Raw genomic sequence first — 16,992 nt, 5'->3', positions numbered from 1 at the left:
AGATTTTTTCGATAGTTTTTTTCATTCGTATGTATTGGTCGAAGAATTTTCATCATTTATTTTGCATTTTCATATTCAAATTATCTGCATCAATTACACTTGCACCTAAGAACTTCCGTGTTTGTTGGCCGAAACATACTCGGTTTGAGATTTTGTCCCTGTTTCAAATATAAATGGCCGTGTGCGTGACTGATCCAAGTTTTACAAAACGGACAAAACACACCATATGTGGTGGCATCGTATGAACATTTTTTGTTAATATTCCGTATCTCTTAACACCTTGACACATGCGGAATGGTCGTGATAACTTATTGTGCGCATATTCCATGGTAAAGTCACGTCAAGTAGTTTTTAGTTATTTTATTTTCTTTGAAACTATTTACGTGACTTTACCGAAAGACCCAAAGAATATGAATTCCTGCAGTCACGATAGCTTTAAGTCAATATTTATCGTGCGAAGTACCGGGTGGAGGCCCCATGGTGTAGAGAGAGTCTCGGCGTATGTAATCGCCACCCCCTGGCATGTTGGTGTTATCGCTTCTCGGCCTTTTGGCTAAGATCAAGTGTAGTATCTGTTCTTATCAGTTTAATATCTGATACGTACCACATTGTGGTACCTTATATTAAATTGATTTTTGGGACAGGGAGATGGAATAGGGGCTTGCTCCGTCCACTCCGCGCATCAACCCGGTATTGCAGTTTCTCCGGGAATGGTGCACCTCCCTGCTGGGGGAGGGACATCATCAAACAAAAGTAGAGTGTGGTGGGTTTTGGTAGCTCTGGTGCATTTGCAAACCCCATTGCCGCTGGTTGTCCGTAATTGGGTGCGTTCTCTCCTGCTCACCAGTTGACTCCATCTTCTCATTTCTGACCAGGAGAGCAGTCATATTTCAGAAATTTAAAATCTATCAAACATATTTCAGAGATATCCAGTAGGGGTGGGTCAGGAAGTAATATGTCATATGCACATGCACTAATATACAAACAGTTTGTTTTAGCCTGTACTGCTCTGTTTGTTACGTCTGCATAAAGCAGTATTGCGCATTATTCCGCAATTTACCTATCTTAGTCTATCCTGCTTCATGTGCTATGTCGAAAGGCCATTGCCTGAATTTTTACTATACTTTCTTTAATTGGCAGTGTTATTAACGAACGAGATTTTTTCGATAGTTTTTTTCATTCGTATGTATTGGTCGAAGAATTTTCATCATTTATTTTGCATTTTCATATTCAAATTATCTGCATCAATTACACTTGCACCTAAGAACTTCCGTGTTTGTTGGCCGAAACATACTCGGTTTGAGATTTTGTCCCTGTTTCAAATATAAATGGCCGTGTGCGTGACTGATCCAAGTTTTACAAAACGGACAAAACACACCATATGTGGTGGCATCGTATGAACATTTTTTGTTAATATTCCGTATCTCTTAACACCTTGACACATGCGGAATGGTCGTGATAACTTATTGTGCGCATATTCCATGGTAAAGTCACGTCAAGTAGTTTTTAGTTATTTTATTTTCTTTGAAACTATCTACGTGACTTTACCGAAAGACCCAAAGAATATGAATTCCTGCAGTCACGATAGCTTTAAGTCAATATTTATCGTGCGAAGTACCGGGTGGAGGCCCCATGGTGTAGAGAGAGTCTCGGCGTATGTAATCGCCACCCCCTGGCATGTTGGTGTTATCGCTTCTCGGCCTTTTGGCTAAGATCAAGTGTAGTATCTGTTCTTATCAGTTTAATATCTGATACGTACCACATTGTGGTACCTTATATTAAATTGATTTTTGGGACAGGGAGATGGAATAGGGGCTTGCTCCGTCCACTCCGCGCATCAACCCGGTATTGCAGTTTCTCCGGGAATGGTGCACCTCCCTGCTGGGGGAGGGACATCATCAAACAAAAGTAGAGTGTGGTGGGTTTTGGTAGCTCTGGTGCATTTGCAAACCCCATTGCCGCTGGTTGTCCGTAATTGGGTGCGTTCTCTCCTGCTCACCAGTTGACTCCATCTTCTCATTTCTGACCAGGAGAGCAGTCATATTTCAGAAATTTAAAATCTATCAAACATATTTCAGAGATATCCAGTAGGGGTGGGTCAGGAAGTAATATGTCATATGCACATGCACTAATATACAAACAGTTTGTTTTAGCCTGTACTGCTCTGTTTGTTACGTCTTCATAATGCAGTATTGCGCATTATTCCGTAATTTACCTATCTTAGTCTATCCTGCTTCATGTGCTATGTCGAAAGGCCATTGCCTGAATTTTTACTATACTTTCTTTAATTGGCAGTGTTATTAACGAACGAGATTTTTTCGATAGTTTTTTTTCATTCGTATGTATTGGTCGAAGAATTTTCATCATTTATTTTGCATTTTCATATTCAAATTATCTGCATCAATTACACTTGCACCTAAGAACTTCCGTGTTTGTTGGCCGAAACATACTCGGTTTGAGATTTTGTCCCTGTTTCAAATATAAATGGCCGTGTGCGTGACTGATCCAAGTTTTACAAAACGGACAAAACACACCATATGTGGTGGCATCGTATGAACATTTTTTGTTAATATTCCGTATCTCTTAACACCTTGGCACATGCGGAATGGTCGTGATAACTTATTGTGCGCATATTCCATGGTAAAGTCACGTCAAGTAGTTTTTAGTTATTTTATTTTCTTTGAAACTATCTACGTGACTTTACCGAAAGACCCAAAGAATATTAATTCCTGCAGTCACGATAGCTTTAAGTCAATATTTATCGTGCGAAGTAACGGGTGGAGGCCCCATGGTGTAGAGAGAGTCTCGGCGTATGTAATCGCCACCCCCTGGCATGTTGGTGTTATCGCTTCTCGGCCTTTTGGCTAAGATCAAGTGTAGTATCTGTTCTTATCAGTTTAATATCTGATACGTACCACATTGTGGTACCTTATATTAAATTGATTTTTGGGACAGGGAGATGGAATAGGGGCTTGCTCCGTCCACTCCGCGCATCAACCCGATATTGCAGTTTCTCCGGGAATGGTGCACCTCCCTGCTGGGGGAGGGACATCATCAAACAAAAGTAGAGTGTGGTGGGTTTTGGTAGCTCTGGGGCATTTGCAAACCCCATAGCCGCTGGTTGTCCGGAATTGGGTGCGTTCTCTCCTGCTCACCAGTTGCCTCCATCTTCTCATTTCTGACCAGGAGAGCAGTCATATTTCAGAAATTTAAAATCTATCAAACATATTTCAGAGATATCCAGTAGGGGTGTGTCAGGAAGTAATATGTCATATGCACATGCACTAATATACAGACAGTTTGTTTTATCCTGTACTGCTCTGTTTGTTACGTCTTCATAATGCAGTATTGCGCATTATTCCGTAATTTACCTATCTTAGTCTATCCTGCTTCATGTGCTATGTCGAAAGGCCATTGCCTGAATTTTTACTATACTTTCTTTAATTGGCAGTGTTATTAACGAACGAGATTTTTTCGATAGTTTTTTTCATTCGTATGTATTGGTCGAAGAATTTTCATCATTTATTTTGCATTTTCATATTCAAATTATCTGCATCAATTACACTTGCACCTAAGAACTTCCGTGTTTGTTGGCCGAAACATACTCGGTTTGAGATTTTGTCCCTGTTTCAAATATAAATGGCCGTGTGCGTGACTGATCCAAGTTTTACAAAACGGACAAAACACACCATATGTGGTGGCATCGTATGAACATTTTTTGTTAATATTCCGTATCTCTTAACACCTTGGCACATGCGGAATGCTCGTGATAACTTATTGTGCGCATATTCCATGGTAAAGTCACGTCAAGTAGTTTTTAGTTATTTTATTTTCTTTGAAACTATCTACGTGACTTTACCGAAAGACCCAAAGAATATGAATTCCTGCAGTCACGATAGCTTTAAGTCAATATTTATCGTGCGAAGTACCGGGTGGAGGCCCCATGGTGTAGAGAGAGTCTCGGCGTATGTAATCGCCACCCCCTGGCATGTTGGTGTTATCGCTTCTCGGCCTTTTGGCTAAGATCAAGTGTAGTATCTGTTCTTATCAGTTTAATATCTGATACGTACCACATTGTGGTACCTTATATTAAATTGATTTTTGGGACAGGGAGATGGAATAGGGGCTTGCTCCGTCCACTCCGCGCATCAACCCGGTATTGCAGTTTCTCCGGGAATGGTGCACTTCCCTGCTGGGGGAGGGACATCATCAAACAAAAGTAGAGTGTGTTGGGTTTTGGTAGCTCTGGTGCATTTGCAAACCCCATTGCCGCTGGGTGTCCGTAATTGGGTTGCGTTCTCTCCTGCTCACCAGTCGCCTCCATCTTCTCATTTCTGACCAGGAGAGCAGTCATATTTCATAAATTAAAAATCTATCAAACATATTTCAGAGATATCCAATAGGGGTGGGTCAGGAAGTAATATGTCATATGCACATGCACTAATATACAAACAGTTTGTTTTATCCTGTACTGCTCTGTTTGTTACGTCTGCATAAAGCAGTATTGCGCATTATTCCGCAATTTACCTATCTTAGTCTATCCTGCTTCATGTGCTATGTCGAAAGGCCATTGCCTGAATTTTTACTATACTTTCTTTAATTGGCAGTGTTATTAACGAACGAGATTTTTTCGATAGTTTATTTCATTCGTATGTATTGGTCGAAGAATTTTCATCATTTATTTTGCATTTTCATATTCAAATTATCTGCATCAATTACACTTGCACCTAAGAACTTCCGTGTTTGTTGGCCGAAACATACTCGGTTTGAGATTTTGTCCCTGTTTCAAATATAAATGGCCGTGTGCGTGACTGATCCAAGTTTTACAAAACGGACAAAACACACCATATGTGGTGGCATCGTATGAACATTTTTTGTTAATATTCCGTATCTCTTAACACCTTGGCACATGCGGAATGGTCGTGATAACTTATTGTGCGCATATTCCATGGTAAAGTCACGTCAAGTAGTTTTTAGTTATTTTATTTTCTTTGAAACTATCTACGTGACTTTACAGAAAGACCCAAAGAATATGAATTCCTGCAGTCACCATAGCTTTAAGTCAAAATTTATCGTGCGAAGTAACGGGTGGAGGCCCCATGGTGTAGATAGAGTCTCGGCGTATGTAATCGCCACCCCCTGGCAGGTTGGTGTTATTGCTTCTCGGCCTTTTGGCTAAGATCAAGTGTAGTATCTGTTCTTATCAGTTTAATATCTGATACGTACCACATTGTGGTACCTTATATTAAATTGATTTTTGGGACAGGGAGATGGAATAGGGGCTTGCTCCGTCCACTCCGCGCATCAACCCGGTATTGCATTTTCTCCGGGAATGGTGCACCTCACTGCTGGGGGAGGGACATCATCAAACAATTGTAGAGTGTGTTGGGTTTTGGTAGCTCTGGTTCATTTGCAAACCCCATTGCCGCTGGTTGTCCGTAATTGGTTGCGTTCTCTCCTGCTCACCAGTTGCCTCCATCTTCTCATTTCTGACCAGGAGAGCAGTCATATTTCAGAAATTTAAAATCTATCAAACATTTTTCAGAGATATCCAGTAGGGGTGGGTCAGAAAGTAATATGTCATATGCACATGCACTTATATACAAACAGTTTGTTTTATCCTGTACTGTTCTGTTTGTTACGTCTTCATAATGCAGTATTGCGCATTTTTCCGTAATTTACCTATCTTAGTCTATCCTGCTTCATGTGCTATGTCGAAAGGCCATTGCCTGAATTTTTACTATACTTTCTTTAATTGGCAGTGTTATTTACGAACGAGATTTTTCCGATAGTTTTTTTTCATTCGTATGTATTGGTCGAAGAATTTTTATCATTTATTTTGCATTTTCATATTCAAATGATCTGCATCAATTACACTTGCACCTAAGAACTTCCGTGTTTGTTGGCCGAAACATACTCGGTTTGAGATTTTGTCCCTGTTTCAAATATAAATGGCCGTGTGCGTGACTGATCCAAGTTTTACAAAACGGACAAAACACACCATATGTGGTGGCATCGTATGAAATTTTTTTGTTAATATTCCGTATCTCTTAACACCTTGGCACTTACGGAATGGTCGTGATAACTTATTGTGCGCATATTCCTTGGTAAAGTCACGTCAAGTAGTTTTTAGTTATTTTATTTTCTTTGAAACTATCTACGTGACTTTACCGAAAGACCCAAAGAATATGAATTCCTGCAGTCACGATAGCTTTAAGTCAATATTTATAGTGCGAAGTAACGGGTGGAGGCCCCATGGTGTAGATAGTCTCGGCGTATGTAATCGCCACCCCCTGGCAGGTTGGTGTTATCGCTTCTCGGCCTTTTGGCTAAGATCAAGTGTCGTATCTGTTCTTATCAGTTTAATATCTGATACGTACCACATTGTGGTACCTTATATTAAATTGATTTTTGGGACAGGGAGATGGAATAGGGGCTTGCTCCGTCCACTCCGCGCATCAACCCGGTATTGCATTTTCTCCGGATAATGGTGCACCTCCCTGCTGGGGGAGGGACATCATCAAACAAAAGTAGAGTGTGGTGGGTTTTGGTAGCTCTGGTGCATTTGCAAACCCCATTGCCGCTGGTTGTCCGTAATTGGGTCCGTTCTCTCCTGCTCACCAGTCGCCTCCATCTTCTCATTTCTGACCAGGAGAGCAGTCAAATTTCAGAAATTTAAAATCTATCAAACATATTTCAGAGATATCCAGTAGGGGTGGGTCAGGAAGTAATATGTCATATGCACATGCACTAATATACAAACAGTTTGTTTTATCCTGTACTGCTCTGTTTGTTACGTCTGCATAAAGCAGTATTGCGCATTATTCCGCAATTTACCTATCTTAGTCTATCCTGCTTCATGTGCTATGTCGAAAGGCCATTGCCTGAATTTTTACTATACTTTCTTTAATTGGCAGTGTTATTAACGAACGAGATTTTTTCGATAGTTTTTTTCATTCGTATGTATTGGTCGAAGAATTTTCATCATTTATTTTGCATTTTCATATTCAAATTATCTGTATCAATTACACTTGCACCTAAGAACTTCCGTGTTTTTTGGCCGAAACATACTCGGTTTGAGATTTTGTCCCTGTTTCAAATATAAATGGCCGTGTGCGTGACTGATCCAAGTTTTACAAAACGGACAAAACACACCATATGTGGTGGCATCGTATGAACATTTTTTGTTAATATTCCGTATCTCTTAACACCTTGGCACATGCGGAATGGTCGTGATAACTTATTGTGCGCATATTCCATGGTAAAGTCACGTCAAGTAGTTTTTAGTTATTTTATTTTCTTTGAAACTATCTACGTGACTTTACAGAAAGACCCAAAGAATATGAATTCCTGCAGTCACCATAGCTTTAAGTCAAAATTTATCGTGCGAAGTTACGGGTGGAGGCCCCATGGTGTAGATAGAGTCTCGGCGTATGTAATCGCCACCCCCTGGCAGGTTGGTGTTATTGCTTCTCGGCCTTTTGGCTAAGATCAAGTGTAGTATCTGTTCTTATCAGTTTAATATCTGATACGTACCACATTGTGGTACCTTATATTAAATTGATTTTTGGGACAGGGAGATGGAATAGGGGCTTGCTCCGTCCACTCCGCGCATCAACCCGGTATTGCATTTTCTCCGGGAATGGTGCACCTCACTGCTGGGGGAGGGACATCATCAAACAATTGTAGAGTGTGTTGGGTTTTGGTAGCTCTGGTTCATTTGCAAACCCCATTGCCGCTGGTTGTCCGTAATTGGTTGCGTTCTCTCCTGCTCACCAGTTGCCTCCATCTTCTCATTTCTGACCAGGAGAGCAAGTCATATTTCAGAAATTTAAAATCTATCAAACATTTTTCAGAGATATCCAGTAGGGGTGGGTCAGAAAGTAATATGTCATATGCACATGCACTTATATACAAACAGTTTGTTTTATCCTGTACTGTTCTGTTTGTTACGTCTTCATAATGCAGTATTGCGCATTTTTCCGTAATTTACCTATCTTAGTCTATCCTGCTTCATGTGCTATGTCGAAAGGCCATTGCCTGAATTTTTACTATACTTTCTTTAATTGGCAGTGTTATTTACGAACGAGATTTTTTCGATAGTTTTTTTTCATTCGTATGTATTGGTCGAAGAATTTTTATCATTTATTTTGCATTTTCATATTCAAATGATCTGCATCAATTACACTTGCACCTAAGAACTTCCGTGTTTGTTGGCCGAAACATACTCGGTTTGAGATTGTGTCCCTGTTTCAAATATAAATGGCCGTGTGCGTGACTGATCCAAGTTTTACAAAACGGACAAAACACACCATATGTGGTGGCATCGTATGAAATTTTTTTGTTAATATTCCGTATCTCTTAACACCTTGGCACTTACGGAATGGTCGTGATAACTTATTGTGCGCATATTCCTTGGTAAAGTCACGTCAAGTAGTTTTTAGTTATTTTATTTTCTTTGAAACTATCTACGTGACTTTACCGAAAGACCCAAAGAATATGAATTCCTGCAGTCACGATAGCTTTAAGTCAATATTTATCGTGCGAAGTAACGGGTGGAGGCCCCATGGTGTGGATAGTCTCGGCGTATGTAATCGCCACCCCCTGGCAGGTTGGTGTTATCGCTTCTCGGCCTTTTGGCTAAGATCAAGTGTCGTATCTGTTCTTATCAGTTTAATATCTGATACGTACCACATTGTGGTACCTTATATTAAATTGATTTTTGGGACAGGGAGATGGAATAGGGGCTTGCTCCGTCCACTCCGCGCATCAACCCGGTATTGCATTTTCTCCGGATAATGGTGCACCTCCCTGCTGGGGGAGGGACATCATCAAACAATTGTAGAGTGTGTTGGGTTTTGGTAGCTCTGATTCATTTGCAAACCCCATTGCCGCTGGTTGTCCGTAATTGGGTGCGTTCTCTCCTGCTCACCAGTTGCCTCCATCTTCTCATTTCTGACCAGGAGAGCAGTCATATTTCAGAAATTTTAAATCTATCAAACATTTTTCAGAGATATCCAGTAGGGGTGGGTCAGGAAGTAATATGTCATATGCACATGCACTTTTATACAAACAGTTTGTTTTATCCTGTACTGCTCTGTTTGTTACGTCTTCATAATGCTGTATTGCGCATTATTCTGTAATTTACCTATCTTAGTCTATCCTGCTTCATGTGTGCTATGTCGAAAGGCCATTGCCTGAATTTTTACTATACTTTCTTTAATTGGCAGTGTTATTAACGAACGAGATTTTTTCGATAGTTTTTTTCATTCGTATGTATTGGTCGAAGAATTTTTATCATTTATTTTGCATTTTCATATTCAAATTATCGGAATCAATTACACTTGCACCTAAGAACTTCCGTGTTTGTTGGCCGAAACATACTCGGTTTGAGATTTTGTCCCTGTTTCAAATATAAATGGCCGTATCCAAGTGTTACAAAACGGACAAAACACACCATATGTGGTGGCATCGTATGGAATTTTTTTGTTAATATTCCGTATCTCTTAACACCATGGTATATGCGGAATGGTCGTGATAACTTATTGTGCGCATATTCTTTGGTAAAGTCACGTAAAGTAGTTTTTAGTTATTTTTTTATTTTCTTTGAAACCAACTACGTGACTTTACCGAAACACCCAAAGAATATGAATTCCTGCAGGCACGATAGCTTTAAGTCAATATTTATCGTGCGAAGTAACGGGTGGAGGCCCCATGGTGTAGATAGAGTCTCGGCGTATGTAATCGCCACCCCCTGGCAGGTTGGTGTTATCGCTTCTCGGCCTTTTGGCTAAGATCAAGTGTAGTATCTGTTCTTATCAGTTTAATATCTGATACGTACCACATTGTGGTACCTTATATTAAATTGATTTTTGGGACAGGGAGATGGAATAGGGGCTTGCTCCGTCCACTCCGCGCATCAACCCGGTATTGCAGTTTCTCCGGGAATGGTGCACCTCCCTGCTGGGGGAGGGACATCATCAAACAATTGTAGAGTGTGTTGGGTTTTGGTAGCTCTGGTGCATTTGCAAACCCCATTGCCGCTGGTTGTCCGTAATTGGGTTGCGTTCTCTCCTGCTCACCAGTCGCCTCCATCTTCTCATTTCTGACCAGGAGAGCAGTCAAATTTCAGAAATTAAAAATCTATCAAACATTTTTCAGAGATATCCAGTAGGGGTGGGTCAGGAAGTAATATGTCATATGCACATGCACTTATATACAAACAGTTTGTTTTATCCTGTACTGCTCTGTTTGTTACGTCTGCATAATGCAGTATTGCGCATTATTCCGTAATTTAACTATCTTAGTCTATCCTGCTTCATGTGTGCTATGTCGAAAGGCCATTGCCTGAAATTTTACTATACTTTCTTTAATTGGCAGTGTTATTAACGAACGAGATTTTTTCGATAGTTTTTTTCATTCGTATGTATTGGTCGAAGAATTTGTATCATTTATTTTGCATTTTCATATTCAAATTATCGGAATCAATTACACTTGCACCCAAGAACTTCCGTGTTTGTTGGCCGAAACATACTCGGTTTGAGATTTTGTCCCTGTTTCAAATATAAATGGCCGTATCCAAGTGTTACAAAACGGACAAAACACACCATATGTGGTGGCATCGTATGGAATTTTTTTGTTAATATTCCGTATCTCTTAACACCATGGTATATGCGGAATGGTCGTGATAACTTATTGTGCGCATATTCTTTGGTAAAGTCACGTAAAGTAGTTTTTAGTTATTTTTTTATTTTCTTTTAAACTAACTACGTGACTTTACCGAAACACCCAAAGAATATGAATTCCTGCAGGCACGATAGCTTTAAGTCAATATTTATCGTGCGAAGTAACGGGTGGAGGCCCCATGGTGTAGATAGAGTCTCGGCGTATGTAATCGCCACCCCCTGGCAGGTTGGTGTTATCGCTTCTCGGCCTTTTGGCTAAGATCAAGTGTAGTATCTGTTCTTATCAGTTTAATATCTGATACGTACCACATTGTGATACCTTATATTAAATTGATTTTTGGGACAGGGAGATGGAATAGGGGCTTGCTCCGTCCACTCCGCGCATCAACCCGGTATTGCAGTTTCTCCGGGAATGGTGCACCTCCCTGCTGGGGGAGGGACATCATCAAACAAAAGTAGAGTGTGTTGGGTTTTGGTAGCTCTGGTGCATTTGCAAACCCCATTGCCGCTGGTTGTCCGTAATTGGGTTGCGTTCTCTCCTGCTCACCAGTCGCCTCCATCTTCTCATTTCTGACCAGGAGAGCAGTCAAATTTCAGAAATTTAAAATCTATCAAACATTTTTCAGAGATATCCAGTAGGGGTGGGTCAGGAAGTAATATGTCATATGCACATGCACTTATATACAAACAGTTTGTTTTATCCTGTACTGCTCTGTTTGTTACGTCTGCATAATGCAGTATTGCGCATTATTCCGTAATTTACCTATCTTAGTCTATCCTGCTTCATGTGCTATGTCGAAAGGCCATGGCCTGAAATTTTACTTTACTTTCTTTAATTGGCAGTGTTATTAACGAACGAGATTTTTTCGATAGTTTTTTTCATTCGTATGTATTGGTCGAAGAATTTTTATCATTTATTTTGCATTTTCATATTCAAATTATCGGAATCAATTACACTTGCACCTAAGAACTTCCGTGTTTGTTGGCCGAAACATACTCGGTTTGAGATGTTGTCCCTGTTTCAAATATAAATGGCCGTATCCAAGTGTTACAAAACGGACAAAACACACCATATGTAGTGGCATCGTATGGAATTTTTTTGTTAATATTCCGTATCTCTTAACACCATGGTACATGCGGAATGGTTGTGATAACTTATTGTGCGCATATTCTTTGGTAAAGTCACGTAAAGTAGTTTTTAGTTATTTTCATATTTTCTTTGAAACTAACTACGTGACTTTACCGAAACACCCAAAGAATATGAATTCCTGCAGGCACGATAGCTTTAAGTCAATATTTATCGTGCGAAGTAACGGGTGGAGGCCCCATGGTGTAGGTAGAGTATCGGCGTATGTAATCGCCACCCCCTGGCAGGTTGGTGTTATCGCTTCTCGGCCTTTTGGCTAAGATCAAGTGTAGTATCTGTTCTTATCAGTTTAATATCTGATACGTACCACATTGTGATACCTTATATTAAATTGATTTTTGGGACAGGGAGATGGAATAGGGGCTTGCTCCGTCCACTCCGCGCATCAACCCGGTATTGCAGTTTCTCCGGGAATGGTGCACCTCCCTGCTGGGGGAGGGACATCATCAAACAAAAGTAGAGTGTGTTGGGTTTTGGTAGCTCTGGTGCATTGCCGCTGATTGTCCGTAATTGGGTTGCGTTCTCTCCTGCTCACCAGTTGCCTCCATCTTCTCATTTCTGACCAGGAGAGCAGTCAAATTTCAGAAATTTAAAATCTATCAAACATTTTTCAGAGATATCCAGTAGGGGTGGGTCAGGAAGTAATATGTCATATGCACATGCACTTATATACAAACAGTTTGTTTTATCCTGTACTGCTCTGTTTGTTACGTCTTCATAATGCAGTATTGCGCATTATTCCGTAATTTACCTATCTTAGTCTAGCCTGCTTCATGTGCTATGTCGAAAGGCCATTGCCTGAATTTTTACTATACTTTCTTTAATTGGTAGTGTTATTAACGAACGAGATTTTTTTCGATAGTTTTTTTCATTCGTATGTATTGGTCGAAGAATTTGTATCATTTATTTTGCATTTTCATATTCAAATTATCTGCATCAATTACACTTGCACCTAAGAACTTCCGTGTTTGTTGGCCGAAACATACTCGGTTTGAGATTTTGTCCCTGTTTCAAATATAAATGGCCGTGTGCGTGACTGATCCAAGATTTACAAAACGGACAAAACACACCATATGTGGTGGCATCGTATGGAATTTTTTTGTTAATATTCCGTATCTCTTAATGCGGAATGGTCGTGATAACTTATTGTGCGCATATTCTTTGGTAAAGTCACGTGAAGTAGTTTTTAGTTATTTTTTTATTTTCTTTGAAACTAACTACGTGACTTTACCGAAACACCCAAAGAATATGAATTCCTGCAGGCACGATAGCTTTAAGTCAATATTTATCGTGCGAAGTAACGGGTGGAGGCCCCATGGTGTAGATAGAGTCTCGGCGTATGTAATCGCCACCCCCTGGCAGGTTGGTGTTATCGCTTCTCGGCCTTTTGGCTAAGATCAAGTGTAGTATCTGTTCTTATCAGTTTAATATCTGATACGTACCACATTGTGGTACCTTATATTAAATTCATTTTTGGGACAGGGAGATGGAATAGGGGCTTGCTCCGTCCACTCCGCGCATCAACCCGGTATTGCAGTTTCTCCGGGAATGGTGCACCTCCCTGCTGGGGGAGGGACATCATCAAACAAAAGTAGTGTGGTGGGTTTTGGTAGCTCTGGTGCATTTGCAAACCCCATTGCCGCTGGTTGTCCGTAAATGGGTGCGTTCTCTCCTGCTCACCAGTTGCCTCCATCTTCTCATTTCTGACCAGGAGAGCAGTCAAATTTCAGAAATTTAAAATCTATCAAACATTTTTCAGAGATATCCAGTAGGGGTGGGTCAGGAAGTAATATGTCATATGCACATGCACTTATATACAAACAGTTTGTTTTATCCTGTACTGCTCTGTTTGTTACGTCTACATAATGCAGTATTGCGCATTATTCCGTAATTTGCCTATCTTAGTCTATCCTGCTTCATGTGCTATGTCGAAAGGCCATTGCCTGAAATTTTACTATACTTTCTTTAATTGGCAGTGTTATTAACGAACGAGATTTTTTCGATAGTTTTTTTCATTCATATTTATTGGTCGAGGAATTTTTATCATTTGACTTTCATATTCAAATTATCTGAATTAATTACACTTGCACCTAAGAACTTCCGTGTTTGTTGGCCGAAACATACTCGGTTTGAGATTTTTCCCTGTTTAAAATATAAATGGCCGTGTGCGTGACTGATCCAAGTTTTACAAAACGGGCAAAACACACCATATGTGGTGGCATCGTATGAAAATGTTTTGTTAATATTCTGTATCTCTTAACACCTTGGCACATGCGGAATGGTCGTGATAACTTATTGTGCGCATATTCCATGGTAAAGTCACGTCAAGTAGTTTTTAGTTATTTTATTTTCTTTGAAACTATCTACGTGACTTTACCGAAAGACCCAAAGAATATGAATTCCTGCAGTCACGATAGCTTTAAGTAAATATTTATCGTGCGAAGTAACGGGTGGAGGCCCCATGGTGTAGATAGAGTCTCGGCGTATGTAATCGCCATCCCTGGCAGGTTGGTGTTATCGCTTCTCGGCCTTTTGGCTAAGATCAAGTGTAGTATCTGTTCTTATCAGTTTAATATCTGATACGTACCACATTGTGGTACCTTATATTAAATTGATTTTTGGAACAGGGAGATGGAATAGGGGCTTGCTCCGTCCACTCCGCGCATCAACCCGGTATTGCAGTTTCTCCGGGAATGGTGCACCTCCCTGCTGGGGGAGGGACATCATCAAACAAAAGTAGAGTGTGTTGGGTTTTGGTAGCTCTGGTGCATTTGCAAACCCCATTGCCGCTGATTGTCCGTAATTGGGTGCGTTCTCTCCTGCTCACCAGTCGCCTCCATCTACTCATTTCTGACCAGGAGAGCAGTCAAATTTCAGAAATTTTAAATCTATCAAACATTTTTCACAAATATACAGTAGGGGTGGGTCAGGAAGTAATATGTCATATGCACATGCACTTATATACAAACAGTTTGTTGTATCCTGTACTGCTCTGTTTGTTACGTCTTCATAATGCAGTATTGCGCATTATTCCGTAATTTACCTATCTTAGTCTATCCTGCTTCATGTGCTATGTCGAAAGGCCATTGCCTGGAATTTTACTATACTTTATTTAAGGGGCAGTGTTATTAACGAACGAGATTTTTTCGATAGTTTTTTTCATTCATATTTATTGGTCGAGGAATTTTTATCATTTGACTTTCATATTCAAATTATCTGAATTAATTACACTTGCACCTAAGAACTTCCGTGTTAGTTGGCCGAAACATACTCGGTTTGAGATTTTTCCCTGTTTCAAATATAAATGGCCGTATCCAAGTGTTACAAAACGGACAAAACACACCATATGTGGTGGCATCGTATGGAATTTTTTTGTTAATATTCCGTATCTCTTAACACCATGGTATATGCGGAATGGTCGTGATAACTTATTGTGCGCATATTCTTTGGTAAAGTCACGTAAAGCAGTTTTTTGTTATTTTTTATTTTCTTTGAAACTAACTACGTGACTTTACCGAAACACCCAAAGAATATGAATTCCTGCAGGCACGATAGCTTTAAGTCAATATTTATCGTGCGAAGTAACGGGTGGAGGCCCCATGGTATAGATAGTCTCGGCGTATGTAATCGCCACCCCCTGGCAGGTTGGTGTTATCGCTTCTCGGCCTTTTGGCTAAGATCAAGTGTAGTATCTGTTCTTATCAGTTTAATATCTGATACGTACCACATTGTGGTACCTTATATTAAATTGATTTTTGGGACAGGGAGATGGAATAGGGGCTTGCTCCGTCCACTCCGCGCATCAACCCGGTATTGCAGTTTCTCCGGGAATGGTGCACCTCCCTGCTGGGGGAGGGACATCATCAAACAATTGTAGAGTGTGTTGGGTTTTGGTAGCTCTGGTGCATTTGCAAACCCCATTGCCGCTGGTTGTCCGTAATTGGGTTGCGTTCTCTCCTGCTCACCAGTCGCCTCCATCTTCTCATTTCTGACCAGGAGAGCAGTCAAATTTCAGAAATTAAAAATCTATCAAACATTTTTCAGAGATATCCAGTAGGGGTGGGTCAGGAAGTAATATGTCATATGCACATGCACTTATATACAAACAGTTTGTTTTATCCTGTACTGCTCTGTTTGTTACGTCTGCATAATGCAGTATTGCGCATTATTCCGTAATTTGCCTATCTTAGTCTATCCTGCTTCATGTGCTATGTCGAAAGGCCATTGCCTGAAATTTTACTATACTTTCTTTAATTGGCAGTGTTATTAACGAACGATATTTTTTCGATAGTTTTTTTCATTCGTATGTATTGGTCGAAGAATTTTTATCATTTATTTTGCATTTTCATATTCAAATTATCGGAATCAATTACACTTGCACCTAAGAACTTCCGTGTTTGTTGGCCGAAACATACTCGGTTTGAGATTTTGTCCCTGTTTCAAATATAAATGGCCGTATCCAAGTGTTACAAAACGGACAAAACACACCATATGTGGTGGCATCGTATGGAATTTTTTTGTTAATATTCCGTATCTCTTAACACCATGGTATATGCGGAATGGTCGTGATACCTTATTGTGCGCATATTCTTTGGTAAAGTCACGTAAAGTAGTTTTTAGTTATTTTTTTATTTTAAACTAACTACGTGACTTTACCGAAACACCCAAAGAATATGAATTCCTGCAGGCATGATAGCTTTAAGTCAATATTTATCGTGCGAAGTAACGGGTGGAGGCCCCATGGTGTAGATAGAGCCTCGGCGTATGTAATCGCCACCCCCTGGCAGGTTGGTGTTATCGCTTCTCGGCCTTTTGGCTAAGATCAAGTGTAGTATCTGTTTGTATCAGTTTAATATCTGATACGTACCACATTGTGGTAACTTATATTAAATTGATTTTTGGGACAGGGAGATGGAATAGGGGCTTGCTCCGTCCACTCCGCGCATCAACCCGGTATTGCAGTTTCTCCGGGAATGGTGCACCTCCCTGCTGGGGGAGGGACATCATCAAACAAAAGTAGAGTGTGTTGGGTTTTGGTAGCTCTGGTGCATTTGCAAACCCCATTGCCGCTGGTTGTCCGTAATTGGGTTGCGTTCTCTCCTGCTCACCAGTCGCCTCCATCTTCTCATTTCTGACCAGGAGAGCTGTCAAATTTCAGAA

The 16,992-nt window shown here is 40.4% G+C and overlaps 15 non-coding genes across 15 annotated transcripts; all 15 read left to right on the top strand.

The window, feature by feature from the left end:
* Nucleotides 1-533: 533 nt before the first annotated feature.
* Nucleotides 534-724, top strand: LOC142924873 (U2 spliceosomal RNA). Its single transcript, XR_012941975.1, has one exon. It is a non-coding gene; the product is annotated as a U2 spliceosomal RNA (small nuclear RNA).
* A 964-nt stretch (nucleotides 725-1,688) lies between these two features.
* LOC142924872 (U2 spliceosomal RNA) lies at nucleotides 1,689-1,879 on the top strand. Its single transcript, XR_012941974.1, has one exon. It is a non-coding gene; the product is annotated as a U2 spliceosomal RNA (small nuclear RNA).
* A 965-nt stretch (nucleotides 1,880-2,844) lies between these two features.
* LOC142924989 (U2 spliceosomal RNA) lies at nucleotides 2,845-3,035 on the top strand. Its single transcript, XR_012942091.1, has one exon. It is a non-coding gene; the product is annotated as a U2 spliceosomal RNA (small nuclear RNA).
* Nucleotides 3,036-3,999: 964 nt separating this feature from the next.
* LOC142924944 (U2 spliceosomal RNA) lies at nucleotides 4,000-4,190 on the top strand. Its single transcript, XR_012942047.1, has one exon. It is a non-coding gene; the product is annotated as a U2 spliceosomal RNA (small nuclear RNA).
* A 965-nt stretch (nucleotides 4,191-5,155) lies between these two features.
* On the top strand, nucleotides 5,156-5,346 carry LOC142924943 (U2 spliceosomal RNA). Its single transcript, XR_012942046.1, has one exon. It is a non-coding gene; the product is annotated as a U2 spliceosomal RNA (small nuclear RNA).
* Nucleotides 5,347-6,309: 963 nt separating this feature from the next.
* Nucleotides 6,310-6,501, top strand: LOC142925028 (U2 spliceosomal RNA). The gene has a single exon (XR_012942130.1). It is a non-coding gene; the product is annotated as a U2 spliceosomal RNA (small nuclear RNA).
* Nucleotides 6,502-7,465: 964 nt separating this feature from the next.
* Nucleotides 7,466-7,656, top strand: LOC142924942 (U2 spliceosomal RNA). Its single transcript, XR_012942044.1, has one exon. It is a non-coding gene; the product is annotated as a U2 spliceosomal RNA (small nuclear RNA).
* A 964-nt stretch (nucleotides 7,657-8,620) lies between these two features.
* LOC142925027 (U2 spliceosomal RNA) lies at nucleotides 8,621-8,812 on the top strand. Its single transcript, XR_012942129.1, has one exon. It is a non-coding gene; the product is annotated as a U2 spliceosomal RNA (small nuclear RNA).
* Nucleotides 8,813-9,770: 958 nt separating this feature from the next.
* LOC142924871 (U2 spliceosomal RNA) lies at nucleotides 9,771-9,961 on the top strand. Its single transcript, XR_012941973.1, has one exon. It is a non-coding gene; the product is annotated as a U2 spliceosomal RNA (small nuclear RNA).
* Nucleotides 9,962-10,920: 959 nt separating this feature from the next.
* LOC142924991 (U2 spliceosomal RNA) lies at nucleotides 10,921-11,111 on the top strand. Its single transcript, XR_012942093.1, has one exon. It is a non-coding gene; the product is annotated as a U2 spliceosomal RNA (small nuclear RNA).
* Nucleotides 11,112-12,068: 957 nt separating this feature from the next.
* On the top strand, nucleotides 12,069-12,259 carry LOC142924990 (U2 spliceosomal RNA). The gene has a single exon (XR_012942092.1). It is a non-coding gene; the product is annotated as a U2 spliceosomal RNA (small nuclear RNA).
* A 944-nt stretch (nucleotides 12,260-13,203) lies between these two features.
* Nucleotides 13,204-13,394, top strand: LOC142924948 (U2 spliceosomal RNA). The gene has a single exon (XR_012942051.1). It is a non-coding gene; the product is annotated as a U2 spliceosomal RNA (small nuclear RNA).
* Nucleotides 13,395-14,348: 954 nt separating this feature from the next.
* On the top strand, nucleotides 14,349-14,539 carry LOC142925034 (U2 spliceosomal RNA). Its single transcript, XR_012942133.1, has one exon. It is a non-coding gene; the product is annotated as a U2 spliceosomal RNA (small nuclear RNA).
* A 946-nt stretch (nucleotides 14,540-15,485) lies between these two features.
* LOC142924870 (U2 spliceosomal RNA) lies at nucleotides 15,486-15,676 on the top strand. The gene has a single exon (XR_012941972.1). It is a non-coding gene; the product is annotated as a U2 spliceosomal RNA (small nuclear RNA).
* Nucleotides 15,677-16,628: 952 nt separating this feature from the next.
* Nucleotides 16,629-16,819, top strand: LOC142925029 (U2 spliceosomal RNA). Its single transcript, XR_012942131.1, has one exon. It is a non-coding gene; the product is annotated as a U2 spliceosomal RNA (small nuclear RNA).
* Nucleotides 16,820-16,992: the final 173 nt, after the last annotated feature.

This window comes from Petromyzon marinus, chromosome 17 (assembly GCF_048934315.1).
Source record: "Petromyzon marinus isolate PM22_M1 ecotype Great Lakes invasive population chromosome 17, UKy_Petmar_22M1.pri1.0, whole genome shotgun sequence".
Classification (NCBI taxonomy): domain Eukaryota; kingdom Metazoa; phylum Chordata; class Hyperoartia; order Petromyzontiformes; family Petromyzontidae; genus Petromyzon; species Petromyzon marinus.
The sequence above is the reverse complement of the archived record's forward strand: the minus strand, read 5'-3'. Positions and strand labels throughout refer to the sequence as shown.